Genomic DNA, 6,000 nt, shown 5'->3' on the forward strand with positions numbered 1-6,000 from the left:
GCAAGCCAACCCTGACATGCCGTCAAAAGGAGCAGCCAGCCGTCTGCATGAGCCTCCTTCTGCCCCATCAAACCTCAGAGCCCATCTCAGCCCGTACATCCAGCCATCATCAACCAGGCTGTTTCTCTCTGTTTGCTTTCCATGCTGACAGCATCCCATGTTACATCCTTTATTTGGCAGAGACATTGTTTTATAATATTTACTCCCAAATTCAGTGACTGTAAATCTCCTTGAATTATCTGCAGATGATCTGAATTCACCACAAAGAAACTGTGACAGTGGCGGTCCAAAACGAGCATGATGGGATATGATTTGGGGAGCTAAAGTACAAGAGCTTGGTTACGATCAGCCCCCTTGGCGACAGTGGACCTTTTGATTGGTAGCCAAGGCAACTCCCTCCCTGTCAGTCTTATTTTCTGGACTGTCTTTTTCAAAAAAATGTGGCCAATTCATTGGAGTGAGATCAGTCACTACACAGTATGCAGTTAGAAATGTGTCTTATTGAATACAGTAACCTAAAAATCCAACCAGTCCCCCACATTTCTCCATGCATGTCCTCTGGAACATACATAGTAGCATTTTCTGGTTTGATGCCACTATTGGTGGGATGACATCATTTGTCTGTGCTCTCCAGAACCATGGCAAATCAGCGTTGAAAGATAAATTTGTTTTATGATGTGAAAATGCTGTGTTTAAGCTTTCAGCACAAAAACAACTTGGTTAGGTTTAGGGAAAGGGCATAGTTGGGTTCAAATGATTAGTTCATTGAGGTTAGGAAACCTTTGTCAACATTGTTACGATGATAAACACGTAGTTGAGCTTACACAAAGATTGAATCATGCTTTTAAAAAAATCTTGACTGTACTTTAACCTCCAGTGTTAAAATCCCCCCTCACTCCTGTCACAATTACTACAGCTCTGTCGCATGAACGCAAGCACATGTCACTTTGGAGATGTTGAAGCAACTGATGCTGTGGTTCTTCTTGGGAGGATAGTCTCCAAAAATATAATGCAACTTCAAGAGTTCTAACAGTTTTGGCAGTTTTAGTGTATCAGTTTAATTGCCATCATTAAACATTACTCCAAACTTTGGTATAACTAGACTCCAGAACTTGGAAATGTAGAGAGTACAATGTGACAAGCACAAAGGTCACAACCTTAACAGTCAAGTGACACCGCTGGAATGTGTTTAGAGGAGTAGAATTTTTGTAAGTGATCTGAGAAGCACACACAGACAGACAGAGAGAGCAAAATGACAAATTCTATCACAGCCGAGGAAAAGGATCTGGAAAACAGAAGTGTAATTGGCTGATGAAAAGAGAGTTACAACTGTCCACCTTAATGTCTGAATGGTTGTTTTGTCTGCCAAAACTATCATAAAAGTGCTGAAACTCAAAAGAGTTCCCATGTCAGAGGAATGGAAGCAGTTTCCTTACCTCAGGCCATCATCATGGGTGATCAAGACTGACACACATCACCAGAGGCTTTCATGTCCAATGAGAACACCTGTCTGACTCTCTGGGTGAAACTGGACAGAGGAATGCCATCGCAAATAACATTTCATATGTGCCACACTGCTTCAGAGGACGTGGTGGTATCGTGCACCATAGAGAGTCAGAAATGCAGAAAATAATTCTGGAGAATGAAGATTTTTGTTGAGTGAGATAAAAAAAAAAAAAAAAAAAAAACACTGACTTGGGAATCACACTCTTGAAGCATTCCTTAGTTAAATCCAGTGAAATGATACAATACACGTGCACATGTATTTATACATACTGTACTGTATGTCCTGCATTTCCAACCCTCAGATGTAGTACCTGTTCCACTGCAGGTTTACCACAATTTCCAGAGGTAATTGGCTCCTATTGTTTTCAAAAATCAATTAAATGCAGCTTGCAGAAAAGATACTTTTGCCTTGGTCCTTCAAAACAACATTATAATACACAATTAAAATAGCATGATAAAGAGTATTTAGCTTGAACAGATCATCACATAAATCTGAAGCTGGCCACAAGCACAATCAGAGATGGCAGAACCACTTCAGAGCAATGACTTCAGGGTCTTATACAAGGTGGGCAGTGATGATATACCTCAAGTGAAAATGCTGCTTGGCACTTGGAGTTAATGGGGGGCCTTGTGTAAAATATGTCTAAAAAATGTTGTTTTTCAAAACATGGTACTTGAAATTGACAAGACTGAGGCTGTGGTTGAATAGTCCTTTTTGCTTATGAAGGTTCCTAACTCAGTGAAATGACCCGGAAGTATCTCAGTGGCAGCCATGATAAGAGCTGGTTGAATTCTCTAAATGTTAAGGAAAGGAGCTTCAGTGCTTCCTATCTTATCTCCTTTAGGATACACTGGACCTTCCTTTATGAAAGGAAAGGAGAGACTGCCGTCCCACAATTCCTTGCAGCAGCAGCATTTAAAGCGACACATTTGGTTTCATTAAATCTCTCCATCTCCCCCGTCTCCATTGTGGAATGAACTAAAGAATTAATTTTCTCCACTTATAAAATGTATCTTAAAAAAGCACCCATGACAGGAAACTCTATATAACTCTGTCTGAATATAATTTACTCTGGACCCTTACACAGCTCCTTATTTTTATTTAATCATTACTTCAATAGCTCAGCTTTCTCTCTTTGTATATTCCATTTATGTAATTATGTTATTTCAACATTTCAATCCTATTCATTTGTTTTTATTTTTAACAATATCTATGTTGTTGCTGTTTCCTCTGAGTATTTGATGGTTGAATGTTCCCTGTGTATAAAATGAAAATATTGTTTCTTTAGGAGGTGTGACTCTGCAGCACTGAGTTTGTCACTGTACATATCTTCCACGTGTTATAGATAAGTTGGTTTAAAAGTCGCCTAGTGTAAGTGCAGTCAGATTCTCTAAATACCGCAGTTCCCTTTTCCTAAGTCATTATGAATTCTCCTTCATGTCTTTCCTTGACGTCATGACGTTTTCCATCAAGGTCAAGGAAAGGTGGTTAGGGAAAGAGAGATGTTTTTTTTACTATTCAACTGCTGCCTAAGAATCTACTGTCTACCAAGAGTCAGAAAGCTGTACTCAATGAAGACATGGTGTTTCTGTGAGTTTAATGTTCACATGAGCATTGCTAACATCCTCACTGGGACAATGCACGCTGCTGTTTTTCACCATCTTAGTTAGGATGCAAACATTTTTTTAATTAGCACTGAATACACAGTACAGCTGGGACTGACAGGAATATCATTTGGAATGTATTTGGTTATAAACTAAAGTATTGGCCTTCTGAAGGTGACAGACTGATGAATCTAAGAATGGATTTCTAACACATCCTGTTTACAAACTTCACAAACATACAGTAAAGGGGCTGTTAGATAAAATGAGAGTACCTCATTTGAGCAATATTGTATAAAGAAATATGCACAAAAAAACAAACCCCAACAGTCATGCTTGATGAAATTACAGACAAAAAATGGTCTCTGATGAATTGGCACTTAATTACTGCTTGATTAGCATAATTATGCATGTTAATAGCATCTCAAATGAATTGCAGTTGTCAGGGGGGAGGAAGCATCTGTAGTGGTGGCAGCCTGATACATATTTTCTCCTATCCAACAGCGTTGTCTAACTCTTCCCCTTAAGTGTTCACCATTAATCACTACACACTCCTTTTCCTTTGGAGTGAAATTTGGCATTTTGGGATAATTGGGCTATTATGGTGTGCTTGTCACATCTGTAATAGTAGGCTAACGAGCCCCCTTGTGTGCTAGAATTCAGAGATGATGGCAGAGCATGGGCACTGAGTGGCATGGCAGGTAAAGATATGGCCCAGTCATACTGAGACATATGATCCTATTATTTTAGCTATTACTGTATATCATCATCCTAACATCCCAAATACAGGCTAGATTTACACTACCACTCTGACATGGACTGATACAGACTGATGTGTGGGTGTATATGACATATTGGATTTTATTGTCCCCCCAAAAAAAACACAGGTTATAAATTTTGCAATAGCATATACAAGACTATATTGTGTAAAGATTTAAATTCCAATACAGTGGCTAATATCCAAACTGAATTTAAACACCGAGTGAATTCCCACCCCACAAGCAAGACGGCAAGCCTTCTACAGACATCTCTACTGGCAGCGAGTGGTGGAAACAAATAGCCTGCTGCCTTTGACCCCAACAGAGTTGGTGTCGAGGCAACATGTCGAAAGGCATGTACCGTATGTCAGCCATGTCCTTCGCTAGTTAGGAAAAAACTCTGTCCTATTCAGAAGTATGTACACACAGAGAAAGAAGTTCATATTACAACAACATATGCCATGAAATTGAATCAACACTTCTCAAGTGTTTGTTTTGAGACAGCTTTAAAAGTACGAGCAAAAGTATATCTAGCATTAGGGGTTACTGTATTATATTGTGGGTAGCCACAGTACACTGTACCATTGTCTAAAAACAGCAACTTCTTGCAGCTCAACAGACGTTTCTTGTCTAAATAACCTTTATGCTGTGATTTTGAATCCTTTGTCCTGCAGGAATCAATGATGTGATGGATTACATTGATATCCCTCTCTGTGGCTTGCATCACAGATTCTAGAGATGACACAACTAATTTCATGGTAAACATTTCCTCCCACTGCCACTTCATCTGGCTCCTTATTATTGGCAGACATGGAGAAGAGTGGAGGGAGACAGGGGAGAGAAGGGGGAGTCTCAAGGTTGCAGGTGGCAGCCAGGAGCACTTATGGATTGAGGCAAAGGGCACGGTCTGAGATGAGCTCTGACTGCTTCATTGGGAATTCTCCTCAGGAGTATATTGCATTTGTAATCATCTGTAATCGCTTTTTATTTGAAACTGTGTCACAGGTAACAATCTGCTATAAGATTGCAAGAACTTAGGATATTGAAAATTGGTAAATTGAAAATCAAAGAGCTATAGAACTTCTATGAATCACTGTCATACTTTAAAATACACTATGTCTCCTGTAAATCAATATGACTATCCAAAAAAGCATATTTTAACTTAGAATGTAAAAATGGCCAGTCTAGGTGTAATTTATGTGTATAATTGGCCAAGCCATTGGCCTGTGTGGCAGAGAGTGCTGTATTGGATATTAACTCACTGACGCCTGGTGGTCTGTCATTCCCACAGACAGCCTCTTAATGCCTTAATGGCTCATTTACATTATTGATGAGCCAACCCTGTGTCACCTCAAACACAGACTATTTAAAGGAAATAATTTTATGCAAACTACATATTGATGCACTAATGATCAATTGGCCCTTGTTTTGTGTGTTAATAATATGCAACTGTTGCAGTGTGATGTACATCCTCAATTAGAGAGTTACTCTGAGTGCTGGCTGGCTCAAACAAGTGGTGTGACTGCATCATTTGTTCTGCTCACTGGTGGCAGAAGTAAAGAAACCTCTTAGATGAGAGGGGTAATGTCTTCAACTCATAACTTCAGTGCAGTGGATGATTCATTTTGACTTGCTGTACATCCTCTTTCCTCCTCTTTTCTATAAAATAAAGGCCTGCTCCACAGATGCCCCCCATCTAGAGTCCATCCATTCATCCATTCATCCATCCATCCATCCATCCATCCATCCATCCATCCACTCCCTCCTGGTTAAACTTATCCACCTAAGTAGTGTAATGCATTTCATCCACATTCTTGAATAAATCATTTATCTCATCAGATAAGAAGTGGTTTTTATGTGATCACAGTGCAGTCTCATTCTGGATTATAATACTACAGTACATGGTAGTAATATAATCAAGTTAATTATATTACATAATGCAAACTGTTTAATGGTGACCAATTTCCTTGCTGGTTTAGGACTTGTATGATAAGATTAAGGCTGTGACATGTAGATGTCAAGAGATACTGCAGTTATTGCCACTTCTTCATGAACATAATCTTTGTCCTACAGTTTTATTTCCTCTGTAAACGTATCAAAAAGGTCAAGGAAGATAAATTTAAGGATCTGATTG

The sequence above is a fragment of the Lates calcarifer genome, linkage group LG2 (assembly GCF_001640805.2).
Source record: "Lates calcarifer isolate ASB-BC8 linkage group LG2, TLL_Latcal_v3, whole genome shotgun sequence".
Lineage (NCBI taxonomy): Eukaryota > Metazoa > Chordata > Actinopteri > Centropomidae > Lates > Lates calcarifer.